We start from the raw sequence: 22,439 nt of genomic DNA, 5'->3' as shown, positions 1-22,439 counted from the left end.
ACAGCGCACCGCAATGATTGACGGTGGCATGATTCTACGAGGAGAGATCCTGTGGGTTGGATTGATCCTTCCACACAGGATGCTAGGACGACGAAGGACTAGAGAACGAGAGGTGTTTTTTTTAATTAAGTGGATATATGTTATGGTAAAGAACAATAGAACAATAGAACAATAGAACAATAGAACAATAGAAGCGACGAAAGATTGCTCTCAAGGAAGTGTTCTATCGTTACTTTTGTCGAGTATGCTGATCGACTCACTACTATGTAAAGTACAAAATTTGCTAATACACGCTCAAGTTTATGCTGATGACGGGGTTGGTCGAGATCTCGGAGCGTTGTGCAGAAATATCCAACACGCCGTTGACTTAATTGACAGGTGGTGCCTCAGGCATGGACTTTCAGTAAATCCAAATAAAACCACAATGATATTTATTATTTATAAAAGGGAGGAACCTGAGCGCCTTTCAGAGACGGCGGGTACAGCCCTTCAAATTTGCAAAGAAGTGAAATATCTGGGAGTTATTCTAGACAAGAACCTCCTTTGTAACAAACATCTAGAGGTACAAGTGACACACCTTGACATGGGAACCCAGGCCTCAGGTACTAATATTGTTACTATTAGGCTAAAGCTTCTGTGACGTGGTGGGTTGAGCTGGCTGTAAACTAGCGGTACTGCAAAGAACTGTATATCTGAGTATTACCGGAGCCATGAACACGACATTCGGCGTAGCTCTAAATGCATTACCCAATTTGCAACCCTTGCGCTTGTGTATTCAGATTGCTGCAATGGGATCAGCTCATAGACTTATTCGATTAGATCTATGGGGAAACTATAGACGTGGGGGGCACAGAGCATCGGAGGAACTGAATCCTGTTTTCGCAATGACTGGCCATAATTCGCTAGCTGGGCATATGTTCAGAATAGAAATTCTCCAACATGATACGTGTCTAGCCCGCATGGGCTTTACATGGGGGAATCTAGTACAATGCATTACTAACGTCTGAGTGTTCATAGGCTTTGCCTCTCCCCCGCCTCAAACTGTGCATACAGACACTGATGCAGCAGCTATGCAAGTAGGGAGTTAGCACCTCAATTTTTCAGGTTACATGCTTAGATATTAAGGAATAATTTTCGACACGGCAAAGGGTTGATCAATGTTAACCAAGATGCAAGGGGTATCAGACTTACCTTTTCTCTTGATATTTGCAGTGAATTATGCAGAAACCTATATACCATCCCCTGGATATCCCGATAGTCGATAGATAATCTCAGTTTTGTTGAATCCCACTTTAGATCAGTATCCACAGATCAAAATCGGCCATCCATTTCAAAGTTAATTCCTCAGAGTGCATCGAAAATGCAAAAAAAAAACCATCTTCGAGGAGGAATGCAGAGAATATGTCAACCTTCATGGCCACCACAAGACAACATGTGGAAGACATAACCACTGAGAATGCTCTTAGGAATGGTCCGGAATTGAAGGGTGTCCCCAGTGTCAGATCACTAAATAATCAGACTGGATATTGAGGGCAAATCTGGAGTAGAAACAATAGTACGGAATCCACGGAGAGCAGAATGGCATTCCTGTATGAGGCACTTGAGCTATAACGTGGCTCACTTGGATGTGGGTCGTTATATCAAGATCTAACCTGAACTGGAGACAATGGTGGAAGACCTTAATGTAATCTTCATTGCCGCAAATGAAGCCACTTTTTCGGCTAAGGCAGTCACCGTGTCAGAGGTTGTATGCTGGTGAAACAGTAACCTACCCGGAACAAGAGCAGAGCTTCGAAAACTCTTCAACCGGCCAAATGGCCAAAAATAGTCTTTATTTCGAACGCGGGTAAAAAGGATCCTTTTTACAATCCAAATCTCTCAACTATATTATAACTAACACTCTAATGTGTTTATTTTAGCGCCCAGATGTACTGTACCGTCTACGTTTTCGGACATCGAAGAAGCTCTCGACGACAAGAACTGCCGAAAGTACAAACTCCATTTCAACTCTACTCCAACTTATCCACAGGGCAGGCTACTGTTCCTGCTAATGTAGAGTGTGAAAGTAGATCAGCTGCTAGTAGAGTTAACAGATACTGAAATACATACCCAGAATTACACGAATGACATTGCTTTAGTTTGCTGAGGCAGATATGAGGATATCCTACGTGATAGAATCTAAGGTAGGCTTAGAATCATTAACACTTGGTGTAGGCACCCAAGAGCACCAGTCATTAGGAAGCGTAAAATTGAAACGAATAACAGAGGCCAGAGGAGAGAGAGAGGGAGTGAAGAATCATATAAAACCAAAAACTACTCTGGAAGTCACATGTTGAACACATACGTCGGGCAGTCACAAGAGTTTTGAGTGGCTGCAGGTCCATAGCAGGGAAAAAGTGAGGATGAACTTCGAAAATGCTGCACTGGCAATGCACTGCAATATTAAGGCCAATGTCGGGCGGTAATCTGGGCAGATAGAACTGAATCCAATGCAACAGACAGGGAGGTACATAAATTTCGAATTCTGGCTTATGTGTGTGTGTACCAGTGGCGTGATGAGGACATGTCCAATGACATCCCTAGAGGCCCTTCTGGGATTGGCTCCTCTCTATATGCACATACAGATGCAGGTAAAGTGGGCAACCTTCAGTAAGGTGGGTGGCCGCATAAATCAAAGAAAGATACTGATACAAAGAGAGGTTTGAAACACGATGTGGTTTACGTGGTCAGGTATTCATAGCTACGCCAACTGATATCCGACGTCAAGTCACGATACAAATCCCAGTGCCACCAGGGAGATTTCAATCACGGCCTTCCGTACAACAGCCTAGTGTTTTAACCACTGAGCAATTCAGACACCCAAGGAAAGACTATTTTAAACCAATGGGAAAGCGCACTGCTATATACCAGGCGCAAATATATGCTATAGATAGATGTGCCTATTCCAACTTCGAAGGTAACTATATAGAGCAGAATATTGCTATTTTAACCGACAGTAACCGACTGTTAAGATACTTAGGTCCAACCAAGTGAATTCCAAACTGGTATGGAAATATCTACATAGACTGAATATGGTCGGCTCGCTCAATATGGTGTGGATGGTCTGGGTTCCACGAGACAGTGAAAGCGTTCACCAACAAAGTGGCAGGGACGCCGCCATATGGAGCAGTACCCTTTTGTGGTATCGGAAATGGGTTTATGGACCAGGCACTGGAAAACGAAAAGGAACGACCGGGGAAATTGTTGGCTAATCCATGAGGCATGAAATAGTCCAGGTTGTTGAGGGAGGGATACGATTCATAGTAGGCATTATCACCTGGAGAAGTCAGGGATATCCACGGACAATGTCTGCATATTTCGTGAGTAGGGTAACAAAACCTCCACACATGTTTTGGAACAGTGACCAGCACTTGTGGAGAGTAGATTGAGGCACTTCAGAGAATATTTAATTGTAGATGATAAGTTGAAACACTTGTAGGAAGGGATATGAAAGTTCCTGTCGGTTTAAGACTTCAACGACATAAATTGGCTAATAAGTACACTATAACTAGTGAAGGGGTCTAGGGCGACTCTTGGCAGTATTATTATTATTAAGGTGATGTCTCATATACCTCTAATATAAATGAAATGGTTCCGTTTACGTTTTTAATAATTCTGTTTTCACCAAAAGATTAACCATACTCTTATTATGGGAGTATGGCCTTTACTTTTCACGATCTTAAATGGTCTCCTAATTTCTAATTGAAAAAAAGAAGAAATGCACGGAAGCCAAAGCGAGGAAGAGCAACACAGGTGACAATCGACATTATCTACATCTAACTAAGGCTAGTTTTCGGATAACTCAACAAGGCTGTCGTACGGAAGGTCGCGGTTCAAATCTCACTGACGGCAGTGGAATTTGTATCGTGACTTGATGTCGGATACACTCGGACTCAGCCGTAAATGAATACCTAAGTCAAATCAAGAATAATCTCGGGCGAGCGCAATGCTGCCCACATTGTCTCCTGCGCTGCGTTCTGGAATGTAGTGCTGTAACCCACTTAAAAGTCCTGATCCGATTGGATTGTTGCGCCAACGATTATTATAATATTATAGCTAAGGGCCGGGTGTACAATCTTTGAGTTGTTTAAACTATTCATTTGAGTAAAGATTAAAGATAACTTCGAGTAAGTTTTACAAGCAGTTTTGGGCAAGTCGACCCTGCCGATGGCGAGACTTGTTCATTTCACTAGCAAGAAGACACCGCCACTGGAGCGATCGTTTAACCACAACACTCTCCATCGACCGAGCACCTGGCTTCAAAGAAAAACCCAAGAAAATACCTTTTCGCAACGGTTTTTTGCCCCGAAAGAATGTAGGCATCTTTTAAAAACTTTATGTCGTCGGTAAATTTTGCAAAATAGGGGAATAAATGAAAAAAATGCAGGTTTTGAAAAAAAAAAAATTACAGGATGAAATGAATATATTAAACGCTTTCAAATGAAGAAAGCCGATCACGCCAATCCTCCTGCGACGTCGCAAGTATATCGCTCATGCTATGGATCATTTACGAAATTTGTTTTCCCTATTATATAGAAACCTGTTACTACACTCGGAGTCCCATCATTAGATAAATTGGGATTTACAAAGCAAAAGCAGAAGTAGTCAAGCCATATAAAAGCAACGTTGGCTGTCATATAAAGTGGATCCCGCTTTCCTGTCAAAGGTGATGAGGAAGTGGCATTACTTTGTTGTTGTTAAAGGGTCCTTTCTCCATTTGATCATATGCGTTATGATATCGAAATGCAAGATACTTGAGAAAGATATTCATGTTAGTCAAGACGTAGAAATTAACATAAGACCTAATTGATGTTGTAGTCATACCGCAAATAGCTGTTCTTCTGCATTTAAATCTGCTGCTGAAATTGAGTGAATTCAAAAGTTGATTCGCTAAGTCTTTCAAACTTTTTGATCTACGACTCTCAAAACCCAATAATGTAGATTTGCGCTGTTGAAGTTCTTCAGCGAGGAACGGAAAAGCAAAGTTGAAAGTGCATTTGAAACGATAAGCTCCTTTCAAGGCTTAGAGTACTTATTTCGAGCATCCTACCGAGTCCATTCATGTCAAGTACGTTACCGGATCTGATACGACAGGAATGTGCTGTTCAGTTTAATCTAGAGAAGCTCAATGCGCTTACCACTGGATCAGGAGCGAATAGAGCCCGTGCTGCAGGAAACTCAAATTCTTCCTACTCCCTCTGTAAGCCAAACTATTGTTTGTTCCCATAAACATTTCCCTCGATATTCGTCCGCAATGGATAAATCTTGAATGAAGTCAAATACCAAGTTGTTGGTCAGGAAGCACTTGACGTTCCGCAACCAACTGCGGGAACAACACTAAATTTGTGTTTCTCCGTAGTGCAGGGAACAATGGATAGTAGCTGGTCGATACGCTAGCAATCCTTTCCGAACTAAATCTTGTGGTAAACTTTCTTCCATTCATTCTTCCACTTTCCGCTCTTCAAATCTGCCTTATATTCGCACTTGCTCCAATTCGAGTTGAACTGTTCAAATAGTAAACTTGGCATAGTTTTTTCGGTAGAGAGCCGACGGCAAGCTCCCTCTTTGAACGTCTATTATCTGTGGCAAACCAGGCAATCATTTTTCTGCTTTTATTGTTTTCGATTTTCAGTATCAGCTAACGTATAGCTTAGAATATGGTAGAATAGAAGAAAACAATAAAATCCATACAAAGAGTATTATTTATGTAACGGTTGAGCGGATTTAGCTTTTCATTGTAAGGATGAAAACCAAACGGATTACATATTTGCGAGTATAGAATTGATGCACTTGCGCCCCTTGACCCACGTAGGGCATAGGCTGTGGTGGTACCAGTTTTAGATGTTGAATGGATTTGTAATTTCAAAGCCCATTGGAAGACAAATAATAGAAAAATATCGAGAATATTCTGTAAGAGTATCACATTTTGAGATCTAATTTCTATAACCTGATATTTGCCATATGGGGCGTTCGAGTACGCAAGGCTAACAATTTACCAAAAACAATCAATTTGTTGCATGGGAGACGTTACATGTTCAAATCACAACCAGTTCTAGTTACGAATGCCAACAATAGAAAAAGAGTCCGGTTGGGTTCCTTTCCGTCTCAGGACTCCAGAAGGACAATGTTCTGTAAATTGTGGTCCTTGATTAAAAGGACGTCTCCCATCTGCAGGTCTGGGAATCGGCGTCGTAATTTGCTGCATAGCTGTAGTGTCGCCAAATACTCGTCGGCTACTAGTGTCTGAGTCGATTAGCTAGAAGACCGGGCATGGTAGTTTTTGTCCGAAGATAGTGTAAACTTGTCATCTAGGTCGCATTGTAAAGGTGTGATAGGCTTGGAGTTGAAACAAGCCTCGATGCGCACAGTCAGTATGCAAAGCTTTCCTAGCTAGAGGGACTGGCCACTAACCAAACGGGTCAAGTGATGCTTGCCTGACTTGGCCGGTGCCTCTCATAACCCTTTCTGGTGAGGAGAGCGCGAAGATATAAAATTCAAGGTCACGCTGAGATCCATTAAAGCCTGGTGGTTCTATTCCGATGCAAAGATAACCAAATTCTGCTGGAGGAGTCTATTCGCACCGGCGCATGTTGGCAAGGAATTTGCACAAAGTGACAACTTTGACCTATTAAAACTCTGTTAGCAATAGTGCGATCCACCAAACTTGGTAGTATCATGGTCTATAGAATAGGTAACTGACCCTTTTCGGACCCTCGCACTTCTGTCCTTTGCAACTAATGTTATTTGATGCCCCACACGACTATATTCGAATTGCATTTTAGGGAACCCCTCCCCCTTAAATTCAAAATGGAACTATGTTACTCCCTGCATGCAATGGAATTCATAGGTCCCACCTTTCTACCAAATGTCGTATTAATAGAAGTAACGGTTTCTGAAATATAAGACGGCCGGACAGACAGACAGTAAAGCGATTTTAACAAGGCTCTGTTCACACAAAGCTTTAAAAATCGCCAAGTATTAATTAAGTGTCGTGCTAGACCGCGGTGCTCACTCACAGTAGTCGACCTCGATTGCGCAGAAGGGAAAGTAGCCAGCAATGCGCGCTTCAGGAAGCGATACCATTTGCTGTTCGATGAGCTTTATTCGATGTCGTCGGCATACAGCACAGCAATGGATGAAGGTCCGCGCTACTTGTGAGGCATGAAGATTCCAATATCGCGAGTATAGCTCTCTCAATATGATTTGCATCCCACCACGACAAGTAGCTATGTATGCCTGATGTACAAGTCTAGCCATTGCGCCATGCCTGGGTAAATGATGGCGAAGCCATGATCGTGTAGGAGCTCAGAATGTTCAAGTGGTCCTCCCAGGCGTAGTAATCGTTGATTGACCAAATCGGAATTGAGAGGGGAAGAGAGGACTCGAACTCATTACTGTCTTGTAATCACGGACCTCCGGCAACTTCATCGTCAAGGCCATGCCTTGCTCGATGTGTCACACAAGATTAACTGCATCGTCCAATTCCTGGCCGCTAACCATGTAGGTTCCAAGAAAATGTCGCTGTGAATGAGTTCAAAACCACCGTGTCCAGTAAGCGCCGAACCTGCCTGAATCGCTACAGGAGCGATTTGACCTTTATCGAAAACGCAATGAGTAGAGATGGACAGAACACGAATGGTAGCTGCTATGTCACGATGACTACAGACTGTTCCTCCAGGTGAGCCACACGTCTTGTGGTGAAATGATTCACCGCGCCACCTTAAAAAGTGCTAGCTTCGTGCGCACCGCAATGAAGTCGACTAATCTGCTGCTGGATATACACGTAGGCGACAGCCAGGCAGACCTGGGTGCTGGAATCTGAAAAACCGTGAAATGTCAATGCGTGTGTAGAAACCATGCCTGACTATCGTGTAAAACGCAATCGGATGAGGTTATCCAAACCATTGCGGAAGGTTAGCCAAGTCTGCCCGTAGTATCTGAGAGAGGCGTATCCCAATCCAAACCAGGCGCCAAAATGGATTATATGATAGTCTTTCCCGGCGCGATTATGGGGCCAACAGAATCAACAAATCACTCGAAAACTGGATCCCATTGTAGGCCAAGCATCGATCAAGGACCGGTCAATCAAGGTGGGCACCGTAATTGCTTCTATTACGGCGAGCTCGTTCGATTTCCACTTTTGCAGTCCCAAATGAATTGTTGTGAGGGTGTGGTCGATGTCATATGCTATATCGTCGCCAGCTTGTCTACATTCAGGCACAACAAGAGATCGTCGGCGTAGAACGACGAATGAATAGCGCCTGTATATCCTGGGGGGTGTTCTCTCTAAACGGTTCGCGGATTGTCGTGATGTTCAGAGGCCACACAAAACTTCTCGATACCTGCGGCTAGCGCCCTTGGAAATTGCCTAGATTTGAGGATGAAATGAAACAGAGAAAGTGGAATAGTGCACGTCGTTCAATGAATTGCCATTGTCGCCGGAATTTAAAAAAAAATCTTCTGCTTCTTCGACACGCAGCATATGTACCCTCAGGAGGCCTACATATTATTCTTAAAGCTCGAGGTTAGAAGCCAAACGCCTTTCAGGCTGTGAAATTGCCTCAAAGCTGCCTGCCAGGAGTCGTACAAATTGGGAACTACCGCAGGACTGGGATCTGCACAACGTAGCCACCATCTTTGGGGTGGAAATGGGTGTTTATAAATATGTAGCGCCGTAGTGATATTTTTTCTCTTGATAGCCAACATTCAGAAGCTCCCCCTGATGCCAGCTTACACATCTGCTCCGACAGGGACGTCAATTTCTGCCGATGCTCCAAATATTGGATCCGCCAACTGAAATCCTTGAAGATGAAGCCAATACGACTAATCCAACCGGAGTAATTGTCGTAAGAACCATCGTCTGCATGTTGAGGGTAAATTTCGAGTATAGTGACCCAGAAGAGAAGAAGACATTAGTTTCGTCTTTTTAAAGATTTTCTTTCTTTTGCGGTTTTATGTGAAGCAAAACCCTACTAAAACCGATACAATGTCTGTCTGTCGGCCTGTCGGCTTGTCCGTCTGTCAGCGAGATTACTCTGACATGTATGGAGCAACCATCATGAAATTTGGTGGGGTTATGTGGTCTGTGAACCGCTACACGTGCAAGGAGTGGCATAATTTTGGGTTGTGGTTTAAGGGTGTCCAATATATTCGAAAGGGATGAGCAAAAACTTTTCTCACAAAAGTTAGTTAGTACTTTTCAAAAATGATTCTCTTTCTTATACTGAGTGGAATACAGAGATGTGACGACTCAAAACGTGTGCCCCAAAAACTGAAATAGGTTTCGTGTTCTCAGAACCTATCCAACCGAGGAATCTAGGCTCCAAACACATCCGATTCCGATATCTGCTCAAATAGGGTTAATAATCACATATAACTATATTTTGGAAATTTATCCGAACTCCACCAAACCCACCCACCACAACCTGTTAAGTCGGATTTTATACACAATCAGACGCTCGCGCTATCGCTCATAGACTTCGTTATAGCGGCTGCGGAATCGTCCATCTTCATGTAGGGAGCTAAAAATCCTTGTGACCATTTTTCACTTGAATGCGGCCAAGGGTTCGCAACTTTTCTAGCTAAGAAACCAAGTCTCCGAGGTAAGATAAGATCATTTTCTTGTACAGAAAGAGCTTTGACCCTATGGTAAGGCATTATGCACTGTTGACAGCCATAGAAAGGAAAAATTTCCAACGGTTTCAAAGTTGTAGCCTCTTATTTCTTTACTCTTCCCGTTTGAACAGTGCGATTCGATGATGTTGGTTCTTTGGTTTTTGGTGCTGACGTTGCCCCCGTATATGTATGTACTTCGTTTTGCCTTCATTCATTTGCAGCCCAAGATCTCGCGCCGCCTGCTCGATCAGAATGAAGGTAGACTGTACACCTCGAGTTATTCTTCCCAGGTTGTCAATATCGTCAGCGTAGACCAGTAGTTGGGTGGACTTCAATAGGATGGTGCCTCTTGCATTAATATTTGCATCGCGGTTCTATTTTGCAGGGCAAAATTAAAGAGGACGGATAATAAAGCATCTTCTTGTATTAGATCGTTATTGTTGTTGAATAGTCTCGAAAGTGATCCTGCTGCTTTCATCTGGCCTCACATAATGATCAGGGTCAGCCTAGTCTGTCTTATCAATTTAGTTGGGAAGTCGAATTCTCTCATTGCTGTACACAGTCTTACCCAAGCCATATTATCATAGGGGACTTAAACTCGATGAAAAGACGGTGCAACTGATGACCATATTAAACAGTTTTTCCATCGCTTGCCGCGCAGAGAAAATCTGATCTGTAACTGATTTGCCTGGAAGGAAGCCCCTTTGGTATCGTCCGATGATATTCTGGGCATATGGGACTATTCGGCCTAACAAGATTGCGGTGAATATCTTATAAATGGTGTGGGACAGATAATGCCTCATTGCTAGTCGTCAGGCATTGATTTGCCTCCCACACCTTGGGCATCTCTTGATGAACCGTGCAACAAGCGGTCGACTCCATAGTTAACCAATTCGGCTGTAATTCCATCGGCTCTTGGCGACTTATGGTTTTAAGCCTGTGGATTGCGTGGACTGTTTCTTCTATGCTTGGTATTGGAATTTGTCCCCCCACAATTCGAAAATTAAATATTATCTTAAAGACAACTCGCAAAATTTAATATTATTAACATAAAACAAATCTCGTTTAAAGGGGAAATAAATTCGATAATAAAATAAGGATCCCTAACAAAGTTCACTTTATTTCTCGAGATATGTAGTCGATGCAGTCGTCTTGAGATGAGAGTCGGTGCATTGAAACGCGTTCGGATTTCAATCCGATATTGTTGAAATATATTGGCTGCCCTCCTCTATTCTGTAGGATAGTCATAAAAAATTCTCGATGCAGTTTTATTACATAAGACGGAGTTGCTATTGCATTCAGCTTCAACCCTTACTGGAAGTTGTTATTGATTGCCCTTAGTATTTTATAGAAATGCAATAAATGACTCGTTTTGCATTCAAATCGTAGCAACTGACTCCAGGAAAAGCGCTTCGGGTGGCTGTTTACTGTATACCTAAATGAAGATAAGCAAAACTGATTTATTTAAATTGAAACGAACCTATTTAGCCGAGAAATTCTATACGGCAGATGATGTCGTATTTTTCCATAAATCTTGTCCAATTTTTCTTGCGTTAATGGAGCTGCGTGTGACCAAGCGTCAGCATAGATCGGAATCATACTTTGAATAACCATGTCCCGTCTTTTTCGTTGATAGAACAGTTCCACTTCATCAAGTGGTTGGCAGCAATCCATAGCATTAACTATACGCCATTCATGGAGAAAATCAACGAGCTATCGATGGACGCAAAATATCAGCAGGTTTCACGCCCTTTACACATCTGTTGCTGAACAGACCTATGGACTGGTACCTCTTGCTCAGACGGGATGGTACTGACAGCCGAACAGATTTACTCGCCTCCGTTTTACATACTCACAAAACATGTATATTTTTTTGCAAGGATATCTTATAAGGACATGTACATGTACTGCTGAGTATCTGGCAGATGCAGAAGGTGCGGTGGAGGACTTATTTTTCCAGGGAATATAACCGGAGCCAATATGGATAGGGCGGAATGAAAAGCAGGCAGCTTTGAACTGAAGAGTTTGGTTAGGAACAGCTGAAAAGTGTTTAGGTTTTCGCGTGTCACGTGACTTGGTTATTAGCTTCGCTAAACCCATTCAATAAAGTCTGTGATTACATAAACAATCATAAGGAATAAAGGCATCTCCATAGATTATCAACTAGGAATACCGGACGATAATTTCAAATAGGTGAAGTTCTGAGTACAATAAGTTACCATTTCCTAAGTTTTACAAATTATATAGACTGTCAGATATAACCTGATGCGAGTTCGTATCGCATCAGGTTCTGAAAAACGTCTATGTATACATATACATGGACCACTGGCTATCAAGTAGACAACGCGACAAGTTTTGGATACCAAAGCCGTAAAAGACTACCTAAGCCTCTCGGCTATTGGTTAATTTTTGGATAAAAATAGGAGGTACATCGAAAATAGTTTCTCCGCAATCGGTCGAGTCCGTCATCGAATGAATACGGAGTAGTTCATCCATTAGTGGAGTATAGTACACAGTCTATTTGTTTTTCTAGGGTTTTTCTTTTATTTTTCAGTAAGACTAAGCTTCATTTCCGTAAATTGCATTTTAGGTCAAGTTAGTAACCGTAGCCTACATAATGAGGAAATTCATGAGCGATACCATGACTGTCAGGTTGTGGATAAAATTCGGCTGAATAAGTTGCGGTGGGGGGGATCACTTAATCCCCATGGATGAGGATGATCCAGCCCAAAAAGTCTATAAGAGCAATATCTATGGTAGAAAAAGAAGATGAGGCGGCCCCTGCCTAGGTCAGGACGTCAGACAGCTTCTAGGGATCTCGAATTGGTGGAGCTCGGCACAAAACCGGGATGTCTGGAATTTTTTATTTGGGCAGTCCTCGACCGGATACCGTTTATTGCGCCGTTAATGATGATGATAGAACAGAACCCATACTGCCAATCTCAGAGGCCTCCTCGACTCTTAACATCCGAGAGTAATCCATAGTAAATTACTTGCTCTAACATTTCCCCCATAGTGTCTAGAACACATATACGTCTATAGGAGGATGGCTTATTTTAAGGCTAACCAGCCTTAGCAGCAGTACCAAATTCCGCCGCTTCTATGCTGCAGGTAATATCTTCTCCCAAACAAAAGCAGCAAGCGGCTGAATCAGACTTAAGAGTTCGATTGAGGAACACATTTGTCGTTCACCTGTGTTTCGCCTAATTATAGGTCCACCATGGTGTTTTACTCTTCTTTGTCATCATGAGTGGACAGCTTTTTTCGAAAGCTTCACTCATGCTGGTTGTAATCATCTGGGTTATTTTCTCAATTTCAGCAAAGGATTTGATGCACCTCCCAGGGATCATAACTCGGGCACTCAGTTCTGTTTTGTAGGTCTCCCAATCTGTCGTACGTGAATTACGAAATCAATACGCTTGTCATCCGAGAGCATGATATCATTTAATACTCTCTACTCTCCGTCAAGAACCGCAATGTCAAGGGATACCACCGTGATGACCCACGTTGAAGAAAGTGGGTTCATTACCCAAATTAAGGATCTACAATTCAGTTCCTACCAGATTCTCCAGCCCACTAGATCCTCGTGTTGATGTTAGAACGTCCCCAGCATACATGTTGGGCATTAACATCACATCCTACTATTATTCCCATACCTTTACTTTCGGTAAATTGGTTAACTCTGATGAATGCTCCACTGGGGAGTTCGAAATAGGCATCTCCCTGCTTGCTTTTTATGCTCAATTTGATCATTATGCTCACCATCACATTAGTGGTTAACTAAGATAGCTTGGAGGTCTTTTGAGACCATCATGCAGGAGCGGGGTCTATAACTTTCGTTGGAATGCAACAAGTCAGCATATCGGAGGTTTAAAGCCCTAATTTCCCCACCAACAACCCATGGTTCTTGAATGAGGTATATATATGTCATGTAGCTATTGAACCAAATTTATCTGAGAGATATGGCACCTCATCTACTGTACAGATGAGGATGCCGTGGGCTGCACGTCCCCTTCGATGGTTTTTGGAGCTGACAATTGTAATGTGACCGTCCCAAGCCCGTAGTAGAGCCGCTAGCCCGTTTGTTCCCGAACCTTTTTAATATCCGGTTCAGGAACGCCGATAAGGAGGAAAGTTTCCGGCCTATGGGCTCTTCCTCCTGTTTTGCTACCTAATAGCATCCAGGTGAAGGTGTTGAGGTTATTCTGGACTCTGAGTTGTTTCAGGACCTCAACGCCATTACACTCCTCTTCTGGAAGCTAGAGGAAGCACTTTTTAAACAATAGTTGCTCGCAAACCATCTTCAGGGTTAGTCGCGCACTTTCCCACAAATCGTTGAAGGACGCGAATTACTGTCTGAGCTACTCGTTCGTGCTCTCATCAACAAAGTTTATCCGTAACATTTTACGGTATACATCTACCGACTCAAAGCGTAGTGTATTCCCTTGCATGGATGCAGTCTTTAAAGCTGCTCACATTGCTCTTCATCGTAACCGGAAGGATTGGCGTCGTCATACAAGACCCATCCATTGGCTTCGATAGCCTTGGCTCCAAATAAAGACTTAGTCGTTGCTGTCCGAGCCTTCTTTGCAACGATTTGAACCGAAAAGGGGGGATAGGCAGAAGATCGCTGCCGCTTTGGTTTGCCCTTAGCCGTAAATGCCCCGGACGATTTTTTCCTTTCAACATTGCCACAACTCAGCGGTTGTGTTTTTCCCGCGGTTTGCCCCGAGGCGATTTGTCCAAAGGCGATATGCCCGGAGGAATTGTCTTGCCCGAGGCAGTTTACTGCTCATTGAGAGTGCTGTTGATTTGTTTAACTTTTTAGGTTTTCAGTTCTTTCATAGGTTGCTGCCATGACCTTCGTTTTACCAGGGAAAATAAGTCGGCCTTGGCAGAGTCACTTTTTGCCGAGACGAGGCTAATTGAAATTGAAGTAAGTGATAAGCTCATAGCAGCGCGGGATTAAGAGGCTCTACTCCGCCAACCATCACGACGTTAAAATTGGAATCAAAATGAAACTGAAAATGACATCAGCCTTGCCTGTAAAAGGAATGGATGAGTAAATCATTATAGACAGGTGGCTAGATTAACTTAGAATACTAAACTTGGTCACGGAGAAAGCTCCCTGCGTAACACAATGCATCTTTCTAATACCAGAGAAATGGAAATAAACCCATCACTAGTAGAAGAGTCAACTACTAAAGGAATAGTGAACTCTACAATGTCAGATAAGTAACCTTATAACGAAGACCGAAGAACCTCAAACAGGCTACCCATCGTTTTAAGGATCTTTGCCCAAAGCGGACGTAAACTCGTAGAGCTGGACCAACGGAAGTTTAATAGGGAGATTCAGAGGTAGTCAAACTTTATTGAAAGTGATATCAATTATTCTCCTAATAGGAGAGGTATGCTGATTGTTTTTAGAGATTTTTAGATGCGATGATAGTTTTCGCTTGAACGACATACCGCATAAGGCCTTTAAATTGACAGTGTAGCCTACTTTAGAGATGTTCATAATCGAAACATGCATACCAAACGAATAGTTGGTGTGTTATAGAAATAGCAGAAATCGTTATTGATGTCTAAAGACAGGAAGCGGTCACGTGCGTTACTCTCCCTGAGACCTACATGTGCTTTTTATACTATCTTGAAAATGTTTGGCGATTTACAAAAGACTGTTTCAATTGCTACCAGTTATTAGGGGCTAGGAGGCTCGGTTTCCTGACTCATTCAAATTTATACTACTTTTTCTAATGTCACGTCTCATTTTCTTAACAGAAATACACCACTGCCATTGTGTTTATCGCCAGTCTCAAAAGTAAAACTATATTGCGCCAAGTACGTCAATTCCGATTGTCGTAGAAAATGAATAGCTTTAATCTCACTTCGAAATTTTGATGTATTGAAGTCTTGAACCTCAATAAATGTCATTTGATGAGATACATCAAATGTTTCCTAATCAATTCAATATATGTGCACTCCATTTATTTTGAATTTTTCCAGAATTGTATCTCAATGTTGACGACAGATATCAATATTAGATTGACTTCATTGGTAATGCATTCACTAAGTCTGCATTTACTCAATCGACGATTACCTATATTGTCGTGCTCAGTAAGGAAGATTCTTCAGAGAACCAGAGATGACATCTGAAGCTAAGCAACGATCAAAACCGTATCGTGGACTAAACGGTCCATACTTAAGTTTAGTTTTAGTTTTATCTTGAAAATTATAGTCTCTTCCCAAATCGACGTACTTTCCCTGGTAGAACAAAGCCAACTATGCAAAACCTAAAGGCAGAAAGCAAAAACTAAAATTAAACTAAATTCTTAGTGAATGGGCAGCCCTGAGCTCATCGAAGGAAGACCTAAGTCTGGAATCAGATTCTCCACTCATTCAATTCAGGACCAATCCAATTGGGACCTAGTCCTTAATAGACGAGCGAAAGTAAGCCCCTTCTTTCAGCAGTTTTTACCCTGGCTCTAGTCGGTTCCCCCACTAAGTAAACAAGTAAACAACTGCCTTCGGCCAAATCACATTCGAACGAGTCGCCTCCGGGCAAACTACAATTCTCGAGCTCTGTCAAGGTTGAGGGGAAAGGATTGTCCAGTGCACCTACGGCTAAGAGCAAACCGAGCGGCAGCTGTCATCTAATCACCCCACCTCATCAGCCCAAAGGACAGCAAAGAGACCTTTCCCAGCAATGGCTAAGTCTATATTAGCAGCGAAGGCTATCGGGCTGACGGATAGGTCTTGTATTACGGCATTAATCCATCCGGGTTCAATATTGAACAGTGCGAACAGCTTAAGAGGAAACTCATCCTAACTATAAGGACCCCACTCTTGCAAAGCATTAAGCTTTGCTTTAGATCGATAGGTGCATACCGTAAAATATTACGACGCAATTTTGCCGATAAAAGTAAAAACGAGTGGCTCAGGCAATACTGTTCTTCCCTGAACGATGTATGGGAAAGTACCCGACTATTCCTGGAAGGAGTCTCAGAACTGCCATTGCTCCAAAAGTGCTTTCTCTAGCTTTCAGAAGAGGAGCATAATAGTAGAGAGATTCTGGATCAATTTCGTAACATCCTCACAAAACATTCACCTGGATGCAGCTAGGCAGCAAAACGAGAAATACAGCGAACGTGCGAAGAACTCTCCTTGCTATCGGCGTGCCTGAAAGGGATATTAAGAAAGTTCGGGAACAAAGGATGTGCCGGTTTTACTATGGGGTGCAAATCAATAACTGCAAGACATTTATATACCTCACACAAGTCTGCGGTTGTTGGTGAGAAAACAAGGGCTTGAATGTTGTATGCCAGTGTAAATACGAGATCCCATTCCTGTATGGTGGTTTCAAAAAACATTCAATATGTCTTGATTAACTACCTGTGTGATGTCGACACAGGAGGTTATTCGGTACTCTGCCTATTTTCCCTATGATCAGAGCTAGCCAACATCAGAGGAGTAAAGGCATGGGATAATAGCAGAATGTGACGTTAGCGCCCACAGAATATAGTGGCGAATTTACAACATCAACGCAAGATGGTTGAAATTATTGAAATATCTGGTAGAAACCGAACTGCAGAACCTTCTTCGGCGAGGTCAGGCATACGCATTGACATCATCGTGGCATCTCCTGACATTGTGGCTTATGACGCACACTGAAGAGTATCGCACGATGACACGCTCTCGATTACGTTGATTTCGAAATCGATATGGATTCACATCCAGCCCCTCCATTTCGGAACCTACGGAGTACGAATTGGCGATGGACAAAATAAGACTGATCGCGCGAGTTACAATCCTTTGAAAGCGTATAAAATCGATTGTTGGAGTTGAGAAAGTAATCCAGATTATTACAACTAGCATGAGAAAAGAGCGGTATCCACTGAATACGCCAAAAAAGGGTAAAGCACCACGCTGAGATGAGATAGGATTTGCAAAACAGAGCAGAACGAAAATGATGTTCCTCCGGACTCTAAAGTCTAATTCAATCGTTGGCTACAGCACACACAGAACTCAACCGAGGGATTGGATTCTAGCATGCAAAGTAGTATCATTGGAGGGAGTATGATGGGAATTGACCTCGATACAAGTCGAGCCTAAAAGGAATTATTCCTGCTTGAGTAATATAGGGAATGGATGCCCTTGGTCTACATATTGCTATATGCTTAGCACACAGTTATATTCCTTCCAATTAATTGGCGTGATGCAAGGGCGATTTTTATTCCCAAACCAGGCAATCCCACCTGCACGGACGCAAAAAGCTTCCCGTCGATCAGTCTAACTTTCTTTCTATTGGTAACCGGACTGCCAATACTTCACTGTAGGTAACATGCCTACCACAAAGTCAAATTCATACCACTCCATTAGTTCAAGGCAGAAATTAAGAAGCGATGTCTGAAAAAGAATATAACTTACGTGGATACTTGGACGTCGATTTAAGACACAGCGAGATAGCATGGAATCGATCCGCTGTTAATCAGTTCGAGCCTTCACATGCTGGAGTGAAAAAACATATAAGTCTGACAAAAGTCGATTGAGGCAAAATGTTTTAGGGACTGTCCACATGAAGCAGCACTCTCTCTTCGGTGATAACTGCTGGTAATGGACACCTTGCCGTGGTTTCTGGAGGACACAAAGGTCTTCCCACCAGCATTTAGCCGTAATAATTACTGGCAAGTTTACAGACACAGTGTATGACCGCTTAAATGCAACTCCGCATGCAGTCAACAGTTGGCACCTCCGTAACGAACACACAGTGAACGTTGGGAAGGCTGGACTGGTTATATTCACTAGGACCGTTAGGTGTAGCAACTACACACTACTCAAATTAACAGGGGCAGAAGACGAGCTGATACAAACTGTCAAGTGTTGGACTCCAAGCTGATGTGGAAGTACCAGATCCATAATAAATACCATTCTGATGTATGCATGCATTGTCTGGTAGTCAAGGCTGAGCTTTACTAATAACAAGAAGCTACTGGCGCAGATTCAAAGACTCGGTTGTTTAAACATTACTAGAGCAATGGATACTACCTGTGGCATTAAAAGCTATCCTAAATCTATCCACCAAAGCATATAGACTTAATACCATTTGCGGGTCAAAAGCTGGCCAATCATACAGTTATGCAAACATCTGGAAATTCGTTGGCAAACATCAAATTATGCCGGCCGATCATATGATTTCCGGATTTACTTTTGGAAAAGCATACTGCATCGTAATGACCAAAAGAAGACTGGTTAGTAAATGAACACTCTTGTGTCTCTTAGGATTATAGACGTAATAATCTTCATCGACATGACAGTCGTAGAATACAAATCGGGTATAGAAATGTTCTCAGAAAACCTGATTACGGAACTGGCCCGACCTCTCAGAAAAATGACGACCATATTCGAGGCGTGTCCGAACAGCTGAGTGATTAGAGCATATGGCTGTCATACGGAAGCTTACGGTTCAAATACGGTGGCAGTGGGATTTGCATAGTGATTTTTTCGCCGGATGCCACTCAATGCACCTGTGAATGAGTACCTAAGTCAAATCAGGGTAACAATCTTCAGCGGGTGCAATGCTGACCACATTGCCTCCTATAGGATACTATAATCCTGTAGTGTACCGTTCAAGTTGAATGAAGTGCTCTAAAACACTTCAAGGCCCTGATCCAATTGGATTGTTATACCAACGATTATTATTATTATTATATTCGAGGCGGTGATTTATGCCATTTTCTAGGCAGCAGAGGAATGTTTGCCACCAAAATGACTGGGTCTCTCAATTCGAATCTGTTTAGATAGTCGGGCAGTATTATCAGCACTAAAAAGCAACTAGCCAGTTGGTGTGGAGTTGGCGCCAGTTGCTGCTGAAACTTGGCCGATTGGACGAAACACTCCTGATGTGAGCATCAGGGACATTGAACATCTTTGGTAATAAGGAAACTGACAGAATGACTTGCCAAAGGAGTTCACAATGGTAAGGCCGGAGGCAGTTTTTAGCATCCGGAAATCCACTGCCAAATATAATTCCCATGCTGCCGAATGTGGAAATCTAAACGACCGCTAACAGGCGGAAATCGTTATGGAAGCACTCGCGCAAGAGCCATGTCCCTTGATATGACTTAATTTATATCATGATTGGATGTCGGATATTAGCCGTGCTCTGCACTTCATATGCCGCTACCTCCCTCCACCCCCTGATCTTAAAAGAAGATACCGATTATCTTCACCGGAGAATCTGCGCAGCCTTTGTCTGGAAAACGTTCTCATATTCCCAAAAGCCTGCAGCCGGAAAGCCATTGAATAGCCAATTTTCGGGGATAGTGCAATGGGCCTAGTAAAAGAATTAAATGTATGGAGTTCCGGATTCTTCCACTAAACTAAACTGACTAATTTTGAATTTACCCTTCACCCTTCTTCTAAATCAATTTCTTCATCTAATTAAGATAGCCATCTTCGCAAATCAGGGTATATATACAGGTTGATTCCTATTCTTCGGACATTCTTTCACAATAACTATATAAGAAAGTTTTGAAAAAAAGTGCATCTGCTGCTGTTTTCACCCAGTTCCCCACCAATTTTGCTGTGAATTATAATCTAATTATTATGATATTGTAAATAAAAATGTTATCTTATTTAAAAATCCCGGATTCATGTTGTAGTGTTTTGATTTGATAAAAACTATAATGCGATAATATTCCGGTCATAAATCTGTCTAAAAGAACAGAAGAATTATGGCGCCCAACCAAAGTTACGAGTAAACCCCCACTCCTGAAAAAACCTTCGTCTTTTTAATGATATCAAGACTGACAACAGTTGCTTTTTACTCCAAATCGATATTCCTCAGAACGAAAGCTACATATTTCGGCTCCCTTGTAACCGTAGAAAAAAATCCTGATATTCGCAGAGGATAACCCGAGAATCTATCAGCCCGACCTTTCCATATTCAACATTTTATCTACTAAATTGTATCTCTGAATTTTACGGACACTAGCCAAACAGAAACTATTCTCCTGAAAAATGTAAAACTTTTCAATGTACATAAAATTTTCATTTTCTTAAACCATTCACCGAAATTCAACATTTATCCAGGTCGTAGCGACCGTCGTAACATCCCTTCCTTTCATAGTTCACCGTCCACCAATTCCTGGCACGTAGGTTTTACCACCGCTTCATTTTATTACGTCTGTAATAATTCAGGTGGAAAAGGCAAAAAGGTTCCGGACCACGGAGCGTACAGATACGGTTAGGTTTCATCCAGAAATTAATCTGCAACCATTACGACTAGGTCATATCGTAAAAAACAAGTGATGTGGGGGCTAGATACGTATGCATTTGAAATATGTCAAAGATGTAAGGCCAGGCTTCCGCTGAATCATTTTTCAGTGGGTGTATCGGAAAAGTTTGCTTGACTGGCTTTACAATTTCAGCAGAATCAAAAATATGAAGTGATCCAAGACGGCCTACTCTCAAATCCAACTGAAACCTCCAGTCTGGAAAGCTGTCGTGGTTGTCTCACCATTCAGTGGCAACAAGAAACTTCCTCTGACAAAATATATGGTTTCATTAAACAAACGACCCTTGCTAGACGGGTATAAACCCCTAAAGCCTCCGAAATCCCAGAAAAAGTGAACCTTCAATTTTGCCACTCACCGTGGAAGACGCTTCCTTAAGTTAGTGGATGGCAGACGTGGAATACTCGGAGGTGAACCGCACCTTTCCTAATAAGGTGGCTTGTAACTTTCGATAATCCTGGCCAGCCTCGTACCGGGCACGGGACATAGCGGGAGGATTTAATTGCAGAAGTATATCGTCTGTGTTTTGATCGCTTCCTGGTACTGAGCCACTACCTTTCTGAGTACATTTTCCACTAGATATTCCTGTAACGTAATAAATTACTTCTCCGACTGTGCGCTACACCGTGTCAGATACATAAAGTTTTTGCAGGTTCGGGGCGGGAACCACAATACGTGAAGTTTCTAATGCGATATACAACATTTATATTCCGTAATTTGTTGATGTTTTAGGCTCACCGAGTTCTTACTCAGCGTCCTGCTCTATCCTGTTCCAGACATTCCCTTTGGCATCGCGCCAAACTAAACATTATACTTCATTTCATGTTGAGAGTGCCCCTGTTCGGTGTTATCCTTCCATTTCATGGTTTGAAAAAATCGTATAGACATTGAACAGCATTTCGGAAGGTGCTTATGCTCGTATGTACTCAAAATACGAATATAGGATACAATTGCTTTTATATAATGAGAGTTTCTCATATAGAGGAGTTCGTAGTATTTTGGAGCATGTCGTGCATGTCAGGATTTATTGTAACAAGCAAATTTTCGGATGCGGACTTATATGGTGCATACCTTATAAAAATTTTAATAGTTTATCTAGTCGTTTTTGACTCCCCTGCATACCAACTATACTAAGCGTCCGAAACATGAAAATGGAAGCTACGGATTTTGACCTTCCAAGTGGTAAAAAATCGCAGACCTCGAATCCACCCTGACTTTGAACTCTTACACCCCCTAGTGGTTTCCAGTATTTACACTTATGGCTAAAAACATAAAGGTTAGTGAATAGCCTGGAGCACACCAAAGCCTCTTGCTTTTTACTAGCGGTAAGGCTGGCAAAATTGCAAGACTACCTTATATCTGGTACAGGAACCAAGGTTTCGGTTAGACAAAATTTGTGTTACTGGATCAGTAAAGAGGGCCAGGGGCCTTTTACGCTGGCAGACCCATAAGACCGAGATCCTGTGTTCTGATATCAAATTTGTTGGAACC

General features: G+C 42.4%; 1 protein-coding gene across 7 annotated transcripts in view; it reads right to left on the bottom strand.

Moving 5' to 3' along the window:
• LOC119648308 overlaps window positions 1-22,439 on the bottom strand; it is a 680,254-nt gene that overhangs the window by 266,294 nt on the left and 391,521 nt on the right. The gene's annotated exons all lie outside the window — the stretch shown is intronic.

Source organism: Hermetia illucens, chromosome 1 (genome assembly GCF_905115235.1).
Source record: "Hermetia illucens chromosome 1, iHerIll2.2.curated.20191125, whole genome shotgun sequence".
Taxonomy (NCBI): domain Eukaryota; kingdom Metazoa; phylum Arthropoda; class Insecta; order Diptera; family Stratiomyidae; genus Hermetia; species Hermetia illucens.
Note: the sequence above shows the minus strand (reverse complement) of the source record. Positions and strands in the feature narration are given on the sequence as shown.